Here is a 22,559-nt window from a genome sequence, read left to right as displayed (position 1 = left end):
ACTGAATTTGTCATGGATGCAGTTGAAGATCCCGGCAGTTTTCCTACAATAACAGCCAATCACTTTTAATTTATAGTTAAGATTTAGATGATATCACTTTGCACAGTGGCCATTGCACGCAGTGAAACCCCATTCCTGTTATCATACCCTATAAGAACTTCAAAATTATGCTCTGCGTTGCTAGGTGGCTTTGCTCTCTGCTGGAAATAGTGGATTCTAAAGTGAAGATGATTAATAATGAATTCCATGAGAACCATTGAATACTGGAAATGCGTTTCTTTGGATGGACAAGAAGGATTTAATCTGGACATAGTAGCAGTTTCTTTTGAGATACTGTTCTGACATGTGATTCGTCATAGAATCATAGTATAGTTAGGGTTGGAAGGGACCTAGTTCAAACCCCCCTGCCATGGGCAGGGACATCCCACTAGATCAGGCTGCCCAAGGCCCCATCCAACCTGACCTTGAACATCTCCAGGGATAGGGCAGCCACGACCTCCCTGGGCAACCTGTGCCAGTGCCTCACCACTCTCATGGTGAAGAAATTCCTCCTAATGTCCAGTCTAAATCTGCCCATCTCCAGTTTATACCCATTCCCCCGGTCCTATCCCCACAAGCCTTTATGAATAGCCCCTCTCCAGCTTTCCTGTAGCCCCTCCAGGTACTGGAAGGTCACTGTGAGATCTCCTCTGAGCCTTCTCTTCTCCAGGCTGAACAACCCCAACTCTCTCAGCCTGTCCTCACAGGGAAGGTGCTCCAGTCCTCTGATCATCTCTGTAGCCATCTCTGTAGACCCGTTCCAACAGCTCCATGTCCTTCTTACGTTGAGGATTCCAGAACTGGACACAGTATTCCAGATGAGGTCTCAGAAGACAGGAATAGAGGGGCAGAATCACTTCCCTCGACCTGCTGGCCACGCTTCCTTTGATGCAGCCCAGGATATGGTTGGCCTTCTGGGCTGTGAGCACACATTGCCGGCTTATGTTGAGCTTCTCATAGAACAGCACCCCCAAGTCCTTCTCTGCAGGGCTGCTCTCAAGCACGTCATCCCCCATTTAGTACTGAAAACAGGGATTGCCCTGACCCACGTGCAAGACCTTGCACTTGGCCTTGTTGAACCTCATGAGGTTCTCAGAGGTCCACTTCTCCAGTCTATCCAGGTCCCTCTGGATGACATCCCATCTTTCTGGTGTGGCAACTACACCGCTCAGCTTGGTGTCATCTGCAAACTTGCTGAGGGTGCACTCGATCTCACTGTCAATATCATTGATAAAGATATTAAACAGCGCTGGTCCCAGTATGGACCCCTGAGGGACACCACTCATCACATATCTCCATCTGGACTTTGAGCCATTGACTACTACTCTCTCAATACGACCATCCAACCAGTTTCTTATCCACCTTACCGTCCACCCATCAAATCCATCTCTCTCCAATTGAGAGAGAAGGGTGTCGTGAGGGACTGTGTCAAAGGCTTTTTGTCCTGTCTTTAAAGTCTAAAGAGGAGACTAGAAATATATACAGCTCGTTTATTTCTCTTGTACATAAACAACAGCTCAGACTTTTACACATACAGTCATGCTGTACAGAAATACATACACGCAAATATATACACACATACACACTCCTACACAGATGAGTGATATTCTGGGAAATGCCAGAATTACAGTGTTTATAACATCTAAATTCAGTTCCCCAGAGTGTGTATCAGAACACATGGATCACATAGTTACGTCCTGTTTTCCATGCATTCTTCCAGTGCACAAAGGAGTGTCGTACACAGCTGCATAGTGTAGTTCTTTGACCTCCTGGTTTAGTCTGTCTTTATCCAGTGTTAACTGCATACTAACTGTGCTCATTCTGAGTGTAGTAGTGTGTTTTTCGTTGTGGTTTTCCCTCCTCAGATATTCATTACCATTTTGCCTGACTGATTAACAAATATTAATGCTGCTTCTTCATAATATCCTGTGAGAAGTGAGCACTGGTTCCCATTTACAGGCTGATAAATTGTAGATATGGACATTAAAATTAGAAATATCCACTGATTTTGGAAGTTTAGCTTGAAACGTTGAAGAACACAATGTTTTGCAAGATTATACAGCAATATAAATAATCAAAACAGTTTTTTCTGCGCCTACAATTGTGAAAGTTTCTGCAGATCTGTTACCAGGAAAATAAGGAACAAATTAGCAGAGATTAATCTGATTTAAACAACTCTTACAGCATCACATAAAAATTCTGTTACTTGATTGTCTCTCCAAAGTCATTTTACCACTAAAATATGTTCTGTTCCAGTTCTGGAAACATTTGCCTTATGTCCTCCTTTAGGGGGGAAAACAGAAGCTCCTGCAGCTCTCAGTCTTTTCCACTGCATGCTTCAGAGTCATTTATATAGCAGGTCTGTCACAAAACAAGACAAGGTTTCTATTAAAAAAGAAAACAGAAATAAAATTTAATGTTAATATGTTGCATTCTTCAAAGATTGATCTTATGGTATCTAACTTGACAGAGTACTGTAGTGTTGTACAACTGAAAGTGAGTTTTTAAGATCAGTATAGATCAGTGTTACAGGAGAAACAAGCGCAAATTGCTAGGTGACTTCACAAATACTTTTAGAGTTGTTTCAGGCTCTTCCTCCAGACTTCTTCATGTTATTCCCTAGACCATCTCAGTTGCTTGCTCATCATCCAGCTTGTTAGTCTCTGTTATCTTGATTTATACTCATGTCCTTTTATATTGCAAAATATCTTTCTCAGGCCAACTCCAGGAGTAGTTTCACTGACCACTTGGCTTTTAGCCACCTTTTCACCCATCTTGTCTCTTATCTCATTTTGCCTTTTCTGTGTTTTCATCAGCATCTACAGCTTTTAGGTTGTGTTGGCATTCCTATTTCAGTCTTTTAATCCTGTCCCAACTCTCAACTTCTTAGACTTCTGGCTCCATTTCTCCTTTATTATTGTCTTTCCAGTTATTCCTGTGGAAAATATCTTCAAATTCCACTGGTACCCAGTCAATCCTAGTCATCTCATGCATTCAAATCTGAAATCTCCCCATCCCGTCCCTATCTCGTACCCCTGCGGCTGAACTGTCCTGCTGACGGTCTCCAGTTCCATAGCCATATCTCTCACTCAGGCTCCCTCTGCACCTCCAGACCTTCTTGCTTTTCATCCACTCATCCATCAGCACATGCACATGCATGCAGCATACTTAGCTCTTGTCCCCTTCCCACTTGAGTCAGGTTTCTTTCCCCCACTGTGGTGGCTGAGATGTCAGCTCCTTTGCTCACTTCACAGGCTCAGATCGGTGCGTGGCATGGGTCACGTAGAAGCCCAGAGCTGGTACGGGCCTACTGAGAACAGGATCTTTGAGAAAATAATTGAAGTCTAATTTATTAAGTGTAAAAGTATTGATTTTAATTTTTTTTTGCCCATGAAAGTATGTTTGGATGCAAGAAGAGGTACTTTGCTTTGTGCTTTTGGCACAAAGATCATGTCTACGCAAGATTTGGGGGTCTTGTTGCCAAATCACTCTGAGGACTCTGAGGTCTATAAAACAAGCTGCTGCCTATTCCACCCCTCCACCCCCCACCCCCAGGGGGTTTATTTGTTTGGTTGATATTTTTTAGCATTGCTTTTTCCCAAGTTTGTCTCTTTGAAATGGCTGAAATTTACCAAAATGTTGCAGTCTGTTCCAGACACTTAGGATGGGTACTTTAAGCTCTCATTATTCAAATATGTGAAGGTTACAAACAACTAAAACTAAGATTTTATGGTGGAAAGTATTAGACAACTTTACACTCTGTGATTGAAGCAAAGTTCAGGCATCTTCTGGTTAATAGCTATAGAGTTAATGAATATGCAGAAGACATAAACAGAATCGATCACCTCTCCATGGACTCTTTTGAATGGCTTGTTAGCTTTGGTACAAATTTATAATATGCTGTTGCTTTTTGAAATGCTGTACACGTGTGAGAAGGCTGAGGCAATGATACTGCCCACTTATAATATCATTCATTATTTGTCTTTTTTAGTTTGTTTTTTTTTTCCGTTGGCATCTAATGCCTCAAGAGTGATGTTCAGGCTTTTTGGCTCTGTAATCTGTTTCCTTTTGGCTTTTATTCCTTCAGTCTCTAACTGCGAACTATTTCAGTAAACAAGAATATAATACTGCAAGTGGAAGTCTGTGCATTTAGGTAAGATATAAGCGATGATAAAAATACAGCACAAGGAACCTTATATCCAAAATCTGAGGAGTGTTTATTTTTTCATCAGTTAACTTATCAATAAGGTTCAGTTACTCTTAGTGCTGATGCCATTAATATCTGAAAGGGCATGAAATTGCATCTGTTAGTTATGCACTAGAAGTCTAAACTTTGTAATTGACTGATTTGGCATTCATATGTGACTTTTAAATATCTAGCGCTCCTGAAACTGTGTCTTAAGAAGTCAAAGGAGCGTCAAGTGACCAGATCTGTTTCACTTGCAAAACAATTCCTGTTAAAAATAAAAAAATAATAATACTTTAATTCTGTAAAGATTTGGTCTCCAGAGAAACACTCAAACAGGAAAAGGTTTAGTACTCCTCTGTACTTCATAAACTATATGAGATCTGTTAAATGTAGAGTATATTTCCAAATTAGCTCAAGCCTCTGTAGGTGAAACACTGAAATGTCTAAGTCTATCCTACTCTGTTGTGGTAACTTTGAGTATTTCAAATGTATCTGGGACTCTCAAAAGTGTCTGGATTTTTCAGAAACTGCCTGTTTCCCCTTGGAGCTGGAAACTCAGCTCCAAGCTGTCTGAAATGAAAGGCAGTATAGCACTTAACAATTGCAGTGCAGTCAGCTCAGTAAAACTGGCTTTCTGACAATGTATACCAAATTGCCTGCTTGATTACAACAGGCTTCTACAATTTAATGCTACTGACGTTGACATAAGTCAGATACTTATAAATGTGGATATTCAAGTTCAAAAAGTTTTGCTTTAAGATGAAATAGGTATTCCTTTATGGCTTTATTACCCCTTTATTAAAATTAATCTCCATGGAGATACAGGACAAATAAAACTACAGAATTGTAGCACATTTTTACTACTTAAGGCAAAGCTGCATAAAGAAACTTTTTCTTTGATTTTGAAAATATATTGAAAATATAGAAATAACCAAATATTGACAATATTTCAGAACACTCCACCAACTGGTAGAAAACAAGGCTATAGCACCCCAATTCCCAAGCTAAGCTATGCACATCCTGACAGCCTCATGTCTAATCTATTCTAAGAAACCTTCAGTGAGGAAGACTTCGCAACCTTCCTAAGCAGTCTAATTTGCTGCCTGTCTGCAATGTTCACAATTTTAAACTTATGCCTGAACTAAGCCTGTAATTTCTTCATGCTCCTATTCTGTCACAAGCATGTCACGTGTAAAATGTGCCCCTCCTTCCCCAAGAGTAGCAATGCATTCCTTCCTTCCTTTGAGCCCTGATGGTTATTTATGCCAGTTCAGCAGTTTGTTCTCTTGACTATAATTCAGACGGATGAAATGGCATGTTTTTATATATAAGGCAAGACTTTTTCTTTCTTTTTTTTTTTCTTTAAACACTTTAACATTTCCCAGGTCCAGTTTAGAGCACGGGTAGCTAAAAGTAGAAAAGGTGAATAGTGTTTGGGTTATTATAAATGGCACGCTTAGTGTTAAGACACAGTCTGCAGGTCCCTCATTACAAGATCAGCCCCTTACTTGCTTGTCTATTCCCACTGGATTCCTGTTCAGAAGGTATCTTTTCAAATGGAAAGTAGTCAGGAAGTTACATGATGGATGAAAGATGATAGAAAGATGAAGGAGCCAAACCAGTATAACCGCAAAATTACCATGAAAGGTGTGGTTCCCAGACTGCTTTGCTGTTCCTCTTTCTTGCCCACCTCTCAGATGCTTCTGCCCCCTTTTCCACTTCTCTTGCTCCTTCCTTTGTATGAGCTGTGGTCCACCTCCAGCCTCACAGTACTCTTACTCAGTTCACTAATCTGACAGAAATTTACTTGCTCTTTTTGCTGCCCTAATGAGCTACACTGGTTCAGCAAACTGTCATACAAGCAGAAGGGGCAAATCTTGATGTATCGGGGCAGGAATGGTGGATGGTTGCCCCGTCAGAAGGGTGTTGAACTCCCTTATGTGATAAGCAGCAGCAAGATGTTATTCATTCCTCGTACTAAATAAAGCTTGTGCCAATGATACTCTCTTATCTATAAGGTCTTTCATAAGCAAAACCTGATGACTTATGAAGCTATGACTGCTGGGGTTACAGTATAGTTCAGTCACACTTCATTCTCATTTGTGTGACTAGACCCATTGACTTCCAGTAAATTCATCTCAGTTAATTAGTATTCATACTAGAATAAAGGACTAGAGCAAGAGTCATTATTTTAATCAATAGAACAGAATTAATTGTTAAATCTAACAGAAACATGCTGACTGCAAAACAAGCAAAAAAAAACCCCAAACCAAATCAATAAAAGAGGAAACTTAAGACATGCACAGCAGCATCTGAAACAAAATATTGTGCAAACCCTGCCTTATTTCTTTCCCTGAAGGCAACAAGAGGCTTGAGCCTGAGCCCAAGTCTTTCCCTGGGATAAAAGTGAGCATGACCCGGCTCTCCACTTAGGGTTTTTGCAGATAGGTGTCCTCATCTGGGAGGGGCAAGCGCCGAGAAGAAATCCTCACCCAAGCCATAATTAAGGTATCCGACAGTAAGGATTTTTTAACAGGGTAGGCCTGTGTTGCGATGCTGGCACTTTTAAATACTTTGTTGTTTTAGAAGTAAGAATAATATTGCCGTGACCAACACATGAAATCATCCTTTCCCTGCAACTCCATTTTTTATTGTAAACATTCACTTTCTTTACTCCGGTTTTCATCTAAAGTTTCAATACCTATATTTCCGAACATCTGACAGCCTAATCTTTGTACTGGTGTTTAGACTACTTAATTTTAGTCAAAACACAGCATGCAAATGTGAGAAAATATATCTAACTTCATATCTGACATGATTTTGCATCAATGATTAATGAACTGCTCTCTTTTTATTTTCTTCTTTTTATTTGGCTTCATGTTGCTGACAATCTCAGCAATTAAAGGTTATGGTTATTACTTATACAGCTGATATTTCATATTTATCCTTAGGTCTGGTTTGATTGGGAAAAGTGGATTGTATGTATGGAATGCAATATTTAATTGTAGTAACTGATTTACTATTTCTCTCCTTTGAAGTTTTTGCTGAAATTAGATTGGTATTGTGGTTAGCTCATCCTACAGAGCATACTGTCTTCTCTAAGACTGATTATGCATACAATAAGATTTAAAAAATGCCTAGCTTGTTGAAGTATTGAAAGTGGAGACTTATTTGCTGAATTGACAAAAAAAAAGAATCTTTCTTGCACTGTATTTTCCTATGAAAATGTTGCATTGCTTAACAATAAAAAAAAAACAGTTTCAAATCCAGTTATACATTCTGTTTTACTTCAAGTAGGATTTACATTGAAATATAAGAGTGTTTCTGCAGTGAAAAATACTTCATTTAGCATTCCCGTGTCAGCTTATAGCTTTTGGAATCACAGTCCAGTTCTGCTTAGAATTCTCATATTGTTCTGACTAAATTCAAAGGCTGAACTTTACCATTAAAAATAACTTATTCAGAAAGTAATGAATTGTTCCATTGACCTAATTACTTTTAAATATCCTACAATATTAATCAACGGAAGATCATTTCTACTAAAAAATGCTTTAATTTCTATTTTTATTTATAATAATTACCCATATGTTTCCACAATTTCTCCTTCAGTACAAGTGTACACTGTTGTCACTTCTTCAAACTGCCTTTCATGGTATATATGAAAAGAAATGTTACTTTCAGTGCTGTGCAGTGGTAACAAGGATTCCTTCTACCTCATTGCTTCTATTGGGCTGCTGAATAAAGTACAGAAGTAAACAATACTCATTGTGATTGCTTGCTAATAAAAGCAGATTCCTATTTAACCTATGTAACCAAAGAACATTAGTACATAATTTCAAATATAACATATTATACTGTAAAATACCTATCAAGTGACAGTATGAACTTCTTTAAATACCAAACCGGTATACAACATATGTATTTTCTTAGTTAAGCAGGTTTTCTGAGGGCTGATTGTATATCAGTGTATAAAAGTTTGGTTAAAAGATTTTTTCTTTATTTTGCTGCCTTATCTGATTAGGTTCTTCTTAATGCATGTCCAGAAATGTTCAAGGTGAAAATTTTGTAGTTTGCAGAGCACATTTAGAATCGTATTCTATTCCTTTAAGGATATTTTTATAATTCTATCTGGAAGAAATCTTTGAATCCTCCCTTCTAAGTCTAATCAACTGCTAATTATTCCTAGCCTGCGAGAAAGAACAATAACAAAATATTTGTCAGTTTAAGCCCCCAGCACAATATTCAGCAGTTATTCTTGTTGGTACAGTAAACACTTTTAGAAGCTGATTCATGCAGTGTATAATGCATCATTCTAGATTGCTTTTTGAATGTCAGATTAATCTGAAAATGTAATAGCAATAGCTAACTACATGAGAGGATTTATATATGTTTTACTTCAACACATTGACATCATACACATGTATGAAAGAGAGAAGAAGGGTTAAAGGGAAGCGTGATTCACAATTACCTACTGGATTTTAGTAATAAATAAGAGTAAACTGGGAAGATACACCACCACGAAGAGGCATCAGTAATTCATGCAGTCATGAAGACTGTCAAGAAGTGTACTGTTTATCTTTTTTAACAGAAGTTTATCCTTGTCACTTTAAAGTGAAAACCAAGATCAGTTCTGAATGGAAAACTGAAATTAAAAGCAGAGGATTAGATAGATTTTGAGCATTGAAAGAGGACTGAAAACTGGAGACAATATTTGTAATTTCATTTGTAGTCCATTTTAACCTAATACTTCTTGTATTCAGTGTAGCACAGAGACAAGTTGCTACTTACAGAAGAGGTCATTTTATTATGCCCTGATGAGATCTGAACAAGACTCAGCTGTGCTGTACGAAGGAAGAAGGCCATTCTGGGACTAAGGGTCCCTTTTTAAGAAGTTCTTGCTCTTTTACTCAGTGTTTAAATCAGCAAGATGGCCTTTTACTAGTGTCACTCGTTGTGCTGTGAATAGTTGTTCGGGTAGGCAGAGCATAAGCTACTGCTCTCTTTAGAAGCAGGAGACTGGGCATAAAATCCTCATAGAAAGTACCCTGTAACTTGTCAGAAATGTTCTGTTCTAGCTGAATTTTCAAAGTTATCTTAAGGTGTAGCCCCATATAGAGTAAGTTACAGTACTTAAGGGCAGAGAATTTTATTTCAATCAAACACAAGTTTGATTTACTTATTCAAAGCGTATGCTGTCCTTCGTCATTATAAATATTTTCCAGTATAGTCCAGGATAGCTGAAATAAAATAAAAAACCCACCTCACAGCAGTCTGAGTGTGAAGAATACATACGTGGATATCTAGAGAATTAAGAAACTTTAGATTTTTCACAGTTAGAAGGAAGTCTGTTCAGCTAATGAATAGAACCTACTTCAAAGAGTCTCACCATAACTTAACATTTAATTCTCTGTTCTGACTTCTCTTAAAACTTTAGATGACAGAGCAAGTCTCATCGGTATACTGTATCTAACATCACAAATTACTGTTGAAACAGATTCTGAACTCCGTATCTCTCCTTAAAACAAAGCTAAGAGTTTAGAATTTGATCTAGGCTTTATCAAAAAAATGTCATCTGTGGGGTGGCAATTATTGCTGCCATCTTGTTAGGTGATAAATAAAGCACATTTAAATCACCAAACTGTTACAACTTTTTCTGGGAATTCTCATTATAGTTTATGATGACTATATTGCATCTGTCAGTTTTAGAATCTGCGTATATTTTAGCATTTCAAACAATCAATACTAAGCGTAGTAAAACTGATTATTTTTTAATTGATGATCTGATGACTAATCGGTTGACTTTGGATCTTCTGATAAAATGTATTGCTGAGATTATTTTAAGAGTTCACAAGACTGTATGTCAACCAAATACAGTTGTAATCAAATTTAAAGGTCATAAAAGCCTCACGATGTGAAAGTGGCTGAAATGTTTGTCTAGTGTGTAAACAATAGTAGCATTCTGACTATGGAATATATTAAAATCCAACCATAGATTTTTTTTTTTTCTGTAAATAATTACATTCTTATTACCTTATGTCAGAAATTAAATCCTTTCCAAAAAAAGAAACTAACAAATAGAAGAAACCTATTAGGGAGCTGATGAGCTCCCACATAAGGAGATGCAAATATCAAAATATGTGAAAGCCGTTATGTAATCTAACTATAGGTAGTGAATGATGCTCGAACTAAAAGCAGCCGCCTGCAGAATGGATGTCTTGGAGACAGGTGTATCACTGCACAGAGGATGATACTAAGATGACTTGAGTTTGCTTTAACTGAGGCAAAGTTCCATGGGCAGTGAGGCAGGGATTAAAAAGAATAAATTAATATCTCTTAGAAGCTTGTGAAACGGGCAAAGAACTGAGAGGACCAAGGAACAATAGCACAAAGGAAATATCAGAAACCTGCACAAAACCACAAAAAATAGGAAAGAAAAATTTGATGAGAATAGGATGATAAGAGGAACATCAAGGATGATAATATATCAGTGTACCACAAACCTAAGGTACATTAAAATGCATTAATGCAGACAATAGAGGAATAAAAAGCAAGAGCTAGAAATCTCACTACAAGATGGAAATGTGATTTCATTGGTATAATAGAGACATAACAATTACTCCTCTTAATTCATAAGACATAAATATTGCAATATAAGGTTACAGTTTGTCCAAGGACAGACAGTGTAATGAGGCAAATATTCTTTGCCTGATACGTCACAAATGCTTCCTTTTGACTTCAGATTTGGATCACTAGAAGACAGTAGACTCAATGCAGATTGGGTGGGTGAGACTTGTTGTGTATTTTATGTGTGTGTGGCAGAATTACTGAGTGGCATGTGGGGATTTTGACTGTGGATGGAGAGTACGACAGTGATATGATATCCAGCATTTTCTAAGAATGTGGGCATGAGAAGATTTGGGTACAAAAGTTCAAGAAAGCATTTAGAGGGAGATATTTTTCTAGTTCAATTCCAGCCAAAAGAAAGATATTCACTGATACTGTGAAGGCTGAAGAAAACTTGTATGCGAATGACAGTAAATTGACAGAGTTCACAGCTTTTCAGAAATGAGCTCAGGGAGCAGAATAGCAAAACAAAAATAAGCAGTCAAATTCAACAGACTCTGAGATTTGAGAAATGAGCTCAAGGGGAGAGAAGTTACACAGAACAAGTAGTTCCTTTAAGAACCAATTTCAAAGCTAGATGGTCAGATTGTTCCCTTCTTAAGGAAATATAGAAGGAGGCAAATTTGGCTAAATCATTAACTGTTTAGTAACTCTCAGACAAGCAGAAAAACTAAGGAAAGGGAAAAATAGGTTGGATTACCACAAAGAAATTGTAAGGAACAAAGCCAATAACCACAGAGATACAGTACATAGAGCTACAGTAGAAGGACACCAAAGCTTCTCTCTCCGTAAAAAAGAGCTAATAAATACTTTTGCAATAAAATTAACAAGTAATAGCTGATATTAAAAAATAAATGATCTTAGAAAGGTCAAAATGTTTAAATTTTCACAAAAATATTGACTGCTTAACACACTGAATATCAGTGGCACAGGTCAGCATAGAATAGAGAGCAAAAGTTTTCTAGACTATTAAACTAGTAGCATTCAATATGTGATCAGAGTTTACAAGTTAGCCAGCCACAGTTCTTTAGCAATCGAGTGATGAAAAGTTGAAATTATTAGCTCATAGCTTTAAGAACTTGTAGAAGACAGGTATGGAACTGGGAACAAAAAGGAATTATGTTTGCCCCCCTCTAAGGGGGGGGGGAGGGGGACACTTTATTAAAAATTCTAGAACTGCCCTTTTACATTCGAATTCTAAAGCCAATACCCAAATCCAACTATTTACAAATGCCAGGCTGATGACAGAAAGATGAACAGAAATCAGTACAGATTTGTGAAGATACTGTATTTCATCTTATTCTTACAGACAAATGGACCTTATGGAGAGAGAAGAATACTTTAGTGAAGTTCGTGATATGATCTTATATGATTTTTTTAAAAGATCAGATTTTTTTTCCCCATAAAGCCATTAGAAAGTTACATGAAATTAATGAGTACATCTGGATATTTGTTTGTCTTTAGTTAGTAGATGTGAAGTAAATACACTGTAAACATAATATCTAAAAAAAAAACTCCAAAAAATTTCTCAATTTGTAAATAAAGTTCAAACAAAATAATATAGCTAGACAAAATCAGTTTTTTTTATAATTTGCATAATTTCAGATGTTATCCAATTTAAACTTAGATCATAGAGGAAATGTTCTTTAACTTCCACATACATGGATGTGTGTTAATATGTAGCTGAAGTTGATTGTATTCTTCTAAAATGCTTGAGATTTATTACTAGTGAAAATCTCTATACTATTTAATCTAGGCTGATCCCATCAATCAAACTAAAGATGATTTAAAGTGGAATTTAAATTGGGATGAAATTTTCCACTGTTTTTGTGTACTTGCTGAGCAATGCTGTGTCAGAGAGAGAAATCCCAAATATTGAGATCTTGTTTCTTAGGAAGAGCCACATCACTTCTCCTGTCTGGTAACAGTGATACCTGCTACCGTTTGCTACTTGTCTAAAACAATAAAGCTCCAAACTCAGGTGGCATTTAATATTTTTCTCAGGCCAAACCACTCAATCTTCTTTTTTTCTGGTAAATCAGATTTTCAACCCATTCTCCAGAGGTGAGATGAAAGTAAGTCTGTATTTGATTATGTAATTGATTTGTTGTACATAAAGTCAAAGTCCAGCCATATCAAAATCTGAGAAACTTTCCCCTCGCTATTTTTGCAGTCTACTCTGAAAATCAGTCTATCCTGATATCTTTAATGACATTAAGCACAAATCAGAATAATAAATTGAGCCAAAGTATTGGTTACAGCAGAAAATTTATTTCATCATCTAAAAGATAGCTTCTGTTAAGACGATTCATTTGAGGTACCTTTTTTTTTTTTTTAATTTGCCCTTAATTGTAAGAACATAGTTCTTAGGAAAAACAAGTAAACAAAATTTGAGTGCTTTTGTTCATATATTTGTCAGTTTGATACTCAGCTGCTGGAGTGTGTGCAAAGAAGGGTAATAAAGCTGCTGAAAGGTCTGGAGCACAAGTCTTATGAGGAGCAGCTGAGGGAATTGGAAATGTTTAGTCTGGAGAGACGGAGACTGAGGGGAGACTTTATCTCTCTTTACAACTACCTGAAAGGAGATTGTAGTGAGGGAGGTGTTGCTCTAGGGAAGGTTTATATTGGATATTAGGAAATACTGCTTTACCAAAAGGATTGTCAAGAACTGGAACAGGCTGTCCAGGGAAGTGGTTGAGTCACCATTCCTAGGTGTATTTAATATACGTGTAGATGTGGTGCTTAGGGACAGGGTTTCGTGGTGAACTTGGCAATGTTAGGTTTATGGTTGTACTTGATGGTTTTAAAGGTCTTTTCCAACATAAATGATTGTGTGATTCTGTGATTAGCAATCTTCATTCACTCTGCCACCATTCACTCATCAGACTTAAAACAAATGTTCAGATGAATCACGATAGTAGGAAAGACAGACTTTTATGGGTTGTGCGTATATCAGAAGGAATAACAGGAAAAAGGGGGCAGAAAAGTAAGATAAATCCCACAAGAAATTATCTGACATTTCTGTTCACCCTGTTCACTTATTACAACTTATTTAATTTGGTATGTACAAATTAGACTTAAATTATATTATCTATAGCCTAGAGCAATCAGCATTTATTTTAATTTGTAAAAGATTAAATCATATTTTGCTGTCTGCTTAGTTCTATGTTATCCAATTTTTTGGCAAATATTGACTAAAAAAACTTTTGTCTACTTCTCTTCTTCAACATTCTTCTGTTCTGAAAGGAATACAGATAAAAGAATATTAATCTTTTAATATTTTCTTCAAAATCTAGTGTATAACTATAATCTAGTGTAGGGTTCAGTGCATATACTTCAGTTTTCTAGTTGTATCTGGAAACCTATCAGTAGATTTTTTGGCAAATTAGTTTCTACAAGGTAACTACAATTACACAAAGGAAGTATTTTTTGCATTTTTCTTCCAGGGAAAGAGAGTAGAGTCAACAGTGCGTGGCAGAACTTGTAGTTTCTTGGTTTCTGCTGAGAGCATGAACAGCAGCTGGTGATCTCTGTGATTAGTGCTCTCTATTCAGAGCAAGGTTGTCATAACATTTAAACTACACTTTTGTAATAGAAGAACTATTGAAAAGTTAAATGTGATGCTGGCACACCAGGCATCATAAAGTTGTAATACACCTGAATCATCCAAAAAGGGAAATACGGCATAGAAAACCTCTTTACTGAACGGGCTGTCAAGTATGGAAAAAGGCTGTCGGGGGCAGTGATTGAGTCACCATTCCTGGAGTTATTTTTAAAAAAATGTGTACATGTCTTACGGGACAATGTTTAGTGATGAACTTGGCAGTGTTAGGTTTACAGTTGGACTTGATGATCTTAAAGGTCTCTTCCAACCTAAATGATTCTGTCATTCTACGAAAATAATAGGGAAGCTTAAAAATCATACTAAGAAAGACAAGAGAAGAACAGAAGCTTCGTGTTATAAAAAAAAAAAATAAGTCATATAATTCTGTGAAATGTTTGATTCAGGCATTCTAAATTTGAGTGGAAAAGTTGCTATGAATTTTGTAAAAGGGTAGAAGTATACCTTTATCCAATGGAAGTGTGGAAGAATGCTTGCAAGTTCCAGCAGACTGATAAACCTGTAGAAGCAACTGAATGGTTTATGAAATTCTACCAGTCACCATACTGCTTGTGTAACCTGATTGTCTCCAATTATCTCACTCCCCCTATTCTTAAACCATCAATATTCCTACTGTTACAGAATTTTCCTTACCCTAGTGCACATAATGAAATAGCTGTAAGAGAAAAGAGAGATTTTTCTTCTTAGCAAGGTCATCACTACTAAGTGGGAATAAATACTCTTCCTTGAAAATCTTTTCATTATGCCTGAGATGCCTGATTCTACTTTGATCTCATCATTGAAGGAAAGGAAATCCAAATTGTTTTTCAGTCCTCTATTTTTCATAAAGTTGATTGATTGCTATTACAAAATCTTTTGAAAACTAGCAACCTGTACTCCCTCAACCATAGGGAAAAAAATATCTTATTGGTCTTTAAACAAACCGCAGATAGATTATCCAGCTTCATTTAGGAAGAAAAGCAATATTCAAAGTTTAAACAATTTCCAACTAAATCTGAGAGCAACAATCTAAGTAAATGCTGTAAAATTCAACACCCCAAGGACTTTATTTTCTATGTTTATTTCCTGCTATGTTTGGATTTGTATGTGTTGTAAGATCTGTTGCATGTGCAAAAATTTCAGAGCTTAGAATGGCATCAGACCAGGGAACACCTCCTAAGGCAGAAACCATATATTAAGGGGTCAAATAATTCTGATATTGGCCTATGTGCCAGTCTCTAGCAGGAGAAAGGTGTTCCTTGTTTCATTTAAAAGTACACTTAAAGCAGCTTGGAAAAGACTAGAATGAGCAGTTTTGTATTTTAAAATGTAACTATAGACAGATATTATTAGAATGTATATTTACTATTAAAATATTCTCAAACTGTAAAATCAAATGAAACAAACAACAAGAAAAACGACAAAACCCTGCACTTAAGAATCTATGTATCCACACATTTTATTGGGGGTTCCAACATCCCCAATATTATAAGGACTATAATATCACAGATGCTGTGTTCAGTCTAGTAACCTCCCCATCAACTCCTATTTTCATAGCTTTCCCTTCTGCTGTTTTAGAGAACATTATGCATGTAGTGTTTATAAACACTACTACTTACTAATTTGAAGTCAAAGAACAGACCTCCCAGGTATGTTTAATCTTTGACCAGATCTTGGAAAGTCTCAAAAATGATCTTACAAAACCATGCCCTACCCTAGAAATTGCATAATATTATACCTCTGCACAAGGTTTCAGCGTCAGGAGACTACAGACACCGAATCAGATTTCTGTGTACTCTGCCTGGGGTCAGTGACAAATCAACAGCTGCTTGTTTCCATCAATAATAATCTGTCTACTTCTGCTACAAAAAAAAACACAAGACAAGTTTGAATTCATCTGATTCATCTCAGGCGAGACAACAGAGTGGATGACTGGGTCTACAGATTTTAGACCAGGTGCATTGTTGTCAGCTAAGCAGAATGGATAGTGCTGATGGTTAATTACTGTGTACTTGCGTAAGCCACAGAACATACAGTAAAAAGAGGAAGAAAGATTTACAAGGTAAGTAATTTTGTTTAAAATAATCTATGTAATATAGCAACATTGTCTTGAGATTAGAAAGGTTTTAAAATAGACTAGATTTGTGATCCCTTATGAAAGCTGTCTTTTAGCTACTGCAGCACCTGATTTTTACACAATTTTCTGCAATGTGGTTGTATTTCTAGAAGATACTAAGTCAATGGTAAAGACTAATACAGTGAAAATTTCCACTGGTGATGATAATGAGATTAATTGATACTTTCTGTTTCTTATTTGGGGAGTCAAAGAGTGAGAGTTTTGAGAAATCTAGTTATAGTCTGATTCTCAAAGGCCACTCCTAGTTTTAATAATTTGTAACAATTGTAAAGAGTGCCTTGTTGAAGTCAAAGTGCATTCCTTGCCGTGCTTTTCCCTGTCCTCTGAAAACCTGCCTGCTGGGAGTTGTCAGAAGAGGTGCTTGTTCTCTGAGACACTCCTGTAACAGTCACCTTTCTGTGCAGAAAGCTGGAAGTGATGGTTGTAACACTAAAATACTCCAACAAAGCAAATAATATTATAGACAGCCTTTTACTGATTTTTACCATAACTTAAGTGGCTGAGACACAATAAAAAGATGATGTATACCATGTATTTCTTAAATATGCTGTTTCATATCATAAATACCTCAGTGCAAAGGTATTTTTTTTTTAAAATAAGATCTTTTATGAGGCCAGTCTGACGCCTCTTGAACCAGATGACTTAAAAAATCCAAAATAAGAGGTTCAGTGAGCTTCAGATCAGGTTATGAATTTCACTCTGCTTTCCACTATCAGTTAACGTTTGATCTACCTGCCAGGTCTACCTGTCAGCCTTTTGTGTACATGTTTGTGATACTGCCAGAGGTGTTTCATATTTATGTTGTTAAAAAAATCCCCTACATAATTTCGTGGGTGAAAAAAACTTCATAGTGTAAACCTGAATAGTGAGTTTGAGACCTGAGCAGCCCTAGACACAGATTCTGCTAAGATATAACTCAATTTAAACTGACTCAAACCTTAGATCTACTCACAGAGAAAAAGGCGTTTTTTCTAGGTCTAAATAATTAGGCCATTAGAAGTCCAAATGCAATTCTTAAATTAACAGCCAGTGTAGTTTATGAACTGTTATATCTGTGCATTCACAATAGGATTTGCCCCACGATGTTCAAGAAGCAGCATTCACAATTTGTTTCAGCTTAAAATGATCTTACAAATAAATGATTTCACACAGACTGTATTTTGGTACCCTTTTCTCGAGGTGGCAGAGGCACTGATCACAGAAACATCTAAAAGTAATGTTTTTATCTCACTATACAAATGTGCAAGAACTCACTGTTTTTTAGCTGCTAGGTGAACACTTAAGAGCAATAAAAAATTCTGAAAACCTGCATAACCTTGTGTGGCATGTACAGATGTGGTTTAACCTGCTTTTCAGACTTGTTTCTTTCACTTTATTAATATCAATACTTGTCCAAGTACCAGTGTTCATATGAGTATCCTTCACAGACAACAGGAAACACATTCCATTTTTCCTTTCTGTTTAAGAAACCTCATGTCCCATATGTTGGGTAGGACAACAATTTATTACAGAACTATTATGTAGCTATCTTAAGGCTTAACCTCCCATATCCCTTGAAACAGCGATATCTCAAAAGTATTTGAATACTCATCTAAACACTCATCTAAACTAAGCTGAGCTAAAAACTAAGCTAAAAACTAAATTAAACTAAACACTCGGCTAAGCAAGCTCAGTAACAGACATTCTTCTATCCTTCCTTTGAAGCACCAGCCCCCTTAAAAGTGGGAAGGCTGAGTGTGAGCTGGATACATGTAAAGAGCCTGCAAGGGGCAAGCTAAAATTCAGTCTCTGACAGTTAATAGGTTGGACCTGAGTTGTATGCTACTTAAGTCAGCTGTGTGCTTTTGCGCCATGAAGACTAACTACGCACCAGACAGCATTGTCAAGTTATTTGCAGACATTCAAGTAAAGTGACTTTTTCCCTAAAATTGGCATTTATAAGACTTCATCTGGGGAAATGTGTCCAGTTTGGGACCCTCAATACATGACAGATGTGGACATGGTAGAGCAAATCCAAAGAATAGACGCCAAAATGGTACAGGGGATGGAGCACTTGAGGTGTATGGAATAGCTGATAGCAAGGAAGGTGGAGGATCCTCTGAAATGGGCAGAACAAAAGACTGTGCGTTATAATGGTTGATATTTCAGTTAAATATTGGAGAAAACATTTTTTTTATCCTTTCAAAGTAAGAGTGGTCGAACACTGCACACGAGTTGCCCAGGGCATCTGGGGGATGATTGTTCTTTGCTGATATTCAAAACTTGTCTGCATAGTACCCTCAGTAAATTCTAAGTCTAAATTCTAAATAAGATGTAATGTTAAAAGTGACCCTGCTTTGAGCTTGGACTTGAACAGCCAACATCCATAGGTCTCTTCAAATCTAAGTTATTCTATGATTCTGATATAAAAATAAATGCCTCTCAACTGTATAATCTTTCTCTACCAGCACCTTCAAATCTTTCTTCTCTGCAGATTTATGAAAGACCTTTTTGTTTCGTATCACAATAACTCATAGCAATCAAAAGTTTTGCATCTTACCTCTTACAAATAGATCCCCAAATTGCTTTCTTTACTACCTACTGATTTATTAAAATATATACAACATTGAAATTGTCAGTCACCTTCTCTTGTTAATGAAAATGTCTATGTGATGTATTCAATTTGTTTTCAGATAAGATCTTTGATTCCAGACAAGTCAGCTATCCAGGCTGCGTTTTGGACCTAATTATATGTTCTAAAATACAGAGTACATATTTTTCTAAAGCACACTTGGTACAATATGGATTTATTATCTGCTCCACATACAGAACAGTGGGAAATCAATGTGCACACAACTTATTTGTCTTCTAATAGCTGATAATAAAAAAATGAAAAGTCGATGTACTGACTCTACATTCATATTCACTGTCCAAAATGTCGTCTGTGCAGCATGGAAGAATAATATAAGGGGATTGAAAGTTTTTTGTGATTTTTTAAGGCAAAGCATCTGCTAATATAAATTATTGAAACGTTCTTGAAGTCAATAGAGCTATGAAAGTTTACAGCATCAACAAACCTGTCTCTTCTAAGTCTTAATTTTCTGCATTGTAGTTAGATGTTGAATCAAAACACTTTAATAATCTCCGTTGAAACTCAGCCAAAGCTTGCTGAGGTCAGTGTAAATGTTTCTAGCAAAGGCAAGGGGCTTTTAGAGTCATAGAATCATTTAGGTTGGAAAAGACTCTTAAGATAAAGTCCAACCCTTAACCCTTAACACTGCCAACATTTAAGTCACTTGTATTGCAATTATTACCTCAGTTCTCTCAAAATGACTTTATTTATCTGGGGGAAAAATAGTCAGGAGCTCTGGGATATGCATAGAAATTATTTTAATATGTACTAATGAAAGAAACTAACCTTAAGATTGATTCCAATGCCTTTGCATCCTTAAGAATGAGATGTCATTAGTCAAGATTTGATGCTTTCTGAAAATTATTTTTATGGAAAATGCCTCTTTGGTCACAATCTCTCTCTTTTATCCAACACATACCACCCCTCCAATTTATAAACACCCCCTTAAAGTTCAGTTCTTCAAGGAAGTTCTAAAGGACATCTCTTTTGAGAACAGCATTTTCGGAAAAGTGACTTATTTATTATTATGCTGAAAGGTAGTTCAAGTGTCTCACTGCTAACAGTGTCTCAAAGAGGTAGAAAATAAAGTTCTGTTAGAGAAGTCATAATGTTTTGGATAGGGATAATGGAAGAAACACACCATTAAAAATCTGTGTAACCCTTGTCCTGCTACACCAAATAGATCTAAAAGCCTATCTCTTTCCTTTCTTTTTTTTTTCATCAAATAGGAAAACTTGAACAGCTTCCTAGGTGGCCATATATGAAGGAAAGATTGGATTGTAGAAGAGGGGGTATTTCAGTTTTTCAGGTTTTTTTCAAGACCAATTACCTTTTAGATCATAATATTTTAAAATGTTAAGTAATAAAATTGCCACATGAAACTTGGATATGATGCCACATAAAAACTTCTCAAGCAAGTTCTTATTTTTCACTATAACATAAACATTTGGCACTAATTTCACATTAAATAGCTGAGTCATGAAAGAATTTGAATTTGTGCTTAAGGGATGCTCTGCTGATACATATGAATGACTAGACATGTAAAAAAGCATGAAGGAAAACCTGACATTTAATTTAAAAATGCTTTTTCTGTCTAGTTTTCTATCATTATTCATATTATTAGCAAAATTTACTTAAATTAAGGCATTTTTTAAACTTCAAAAGACAGCTTTTGAATATTGTTAGAGTAAATCTCACATGGAAGCAACAATTGTGTCCTCTACCATGGCTGTAGATATCGGTATGATTTCAAAGTTTTTTTCTTAAAAAAGACCTCTTTAAGCATAATGAGAAAGAACATTTGATGGCTTTTAATTTCAGTGGGACTGTTCTCAGTGATTAATGTCTGCAGCATTGAGATGACAGTTTATTAGCCCCTGATGCTGGATTGTGAAAATAAGTTTCTTGGCTGCTAGGTTTCTTCCTGCTAGTAAAATCTCACTGCAGTTGTTAATAGGTTTCTTTTTTTATTATTATTCTTTTTGGCCATTTGTGTTGTGTATGTCTCTGTAGTATTGCATTGCAGTCTTAAATAATGATACCGTTTGTCATGAACAGCTTATATAAGAGATCTAATTCTATTTTCATACATGCTACTTGACTCCTCTCTCTAATATCAATCTATATCTTAATTATTACACTAATTAACAGAAGTATTAATTCACATTATCTGGGACAAAGAAGAAAGTAACAGGTTTTGCTCTTTTTGAAAATTTATTTCATTAAAACTTTTAAGGTATCACACAGGTTCTCCAGGTATGATTTCAGCTAGATATGTTCACGGAGAATGTTTTAGGGATAATTGATCCAGTCTGTTGTTAACCTTCAGTACTGCCAGTGGAAGAAGTTCAGTTTAACTGATTCGAGCTTTTTGCTAGGAAAGTTCAGATGTCCTTAATTTGTAAGGGCTGAGCTATTTCTTTAATGATTTTCTTTTTCAGATGATTAGGACCGATTAAGAGAGGTTCCCTTTGAAGGGCTTTAAACTCTGCTTTTTGTGCTAGAAGGGCAACAAAGATGGGAAGATGATGCTGAATGACTGGTGTTACAATGGATAATATTTTAGGCTTAAGAGTGAAGAAATAAGACAAAAATCCTGTGTTTTCCAATTGTGGCAAAGTCTGCCGATGCAGGAGCACAACAACCAACAGAGTTATAGGTCTGATTTGTGCACATTGATCCAGAGAAAGCTTTGAATCTGCCTATTGAAACTGATGCCAGCTGTCTTCAACTCCTCTGGGACAAATACGCCAGATGGAGGTTGCCAGAACAGTATCACCATGTACCTTCCCTGCCAATATGTCTCTTTATGCCAGTGGGACTCGGGGAAAGCACTGGAGCTAACAATGTCACAGGGGAAATCCTCAGTTGGGGCTTTCCTCTTCCTTTGTCCAGAAGATGTGATGGAGGAAGAAGAAATTAAAAAAAAAAAAAATTGCAGTGACTATATCTCTTCATCTTCTTGACCATATTTAAGTTACCATCATCATCATTATAACTATGGTGCAAGAGTATTACAAAGAGTATTGCAAAGCTGCAAGTAAGTTTTTCCTTTGTTGTTGTTCTGACAATATTTTGCGTGGGATTTTGTCAGTTAATGTAGATTGTCAGTATGTTTCCTCTATGTTGGTTGTTTTGTCAGTAAATAAGAGTCTGTTGTGGTCTCAGTAGCATATCTTGTGATTTGCTTGCTGTTTAAATCCTTTATGTGTGACATTTCTCAGGACTTATTTTCCTGAATTCCAAAATGGTTCCACTTGAATTGCACTTGATTTCCAATTTATCATGCAGTGGATTGTGTAAATCTACTGTTAAATATGACCATTCCCTGCTCCTTTTCACTTGTATGTACCACACT

General features: G+C 36.4%; 1 protein-coding gene across 7 annotated transcripts in view; it reads left to right on the top strand.

Moving 5' to 3' along the window:
- The window catches only part of HS3ST5 (heparan sulfate-glucosamine 3-sulfotransferase 5), a 203,316-nt gene that overhangs the window by 50,193 nt on the left and 130,564 nt on the right, over positions 1–22,559 (top strand). Inside the window, exon 1 of one of the 7 annotated variants that reach the window (XM_054063392.1) lies at positions 16,353–16,515. The exons of the other annotated variants lie outside the window; for them this stretch is intronic. The gene's annotated coding sequence lies outside the window, so the exon portion shown is untranslated. Of the gene's footprint in view, positions 1–16,352; positions 16,516–22,559 lie in introns of those variants that run through there. 7 annotated transcript variants of the gene reach the window in all.

The sequence above is a fragment of the Cuculus canorus genome, chromosome 3 (assembly GCF_017976375.1).
Source record: "Cuculus canorus isolate bCucCan1 chromosome 3, bCucCan1.pri, whole genome shotgun sequence".
In the NCBI taxonomy this organism is placed as follows: Eukaryota; Metazoa; Chordata; class Aves; order Cuculiformes; family Cuculidae; genus Cuculus; species Cuculus canorus.
This window is presented reverse-complemented; position numbering and strand designations above follow the sequence as displayed.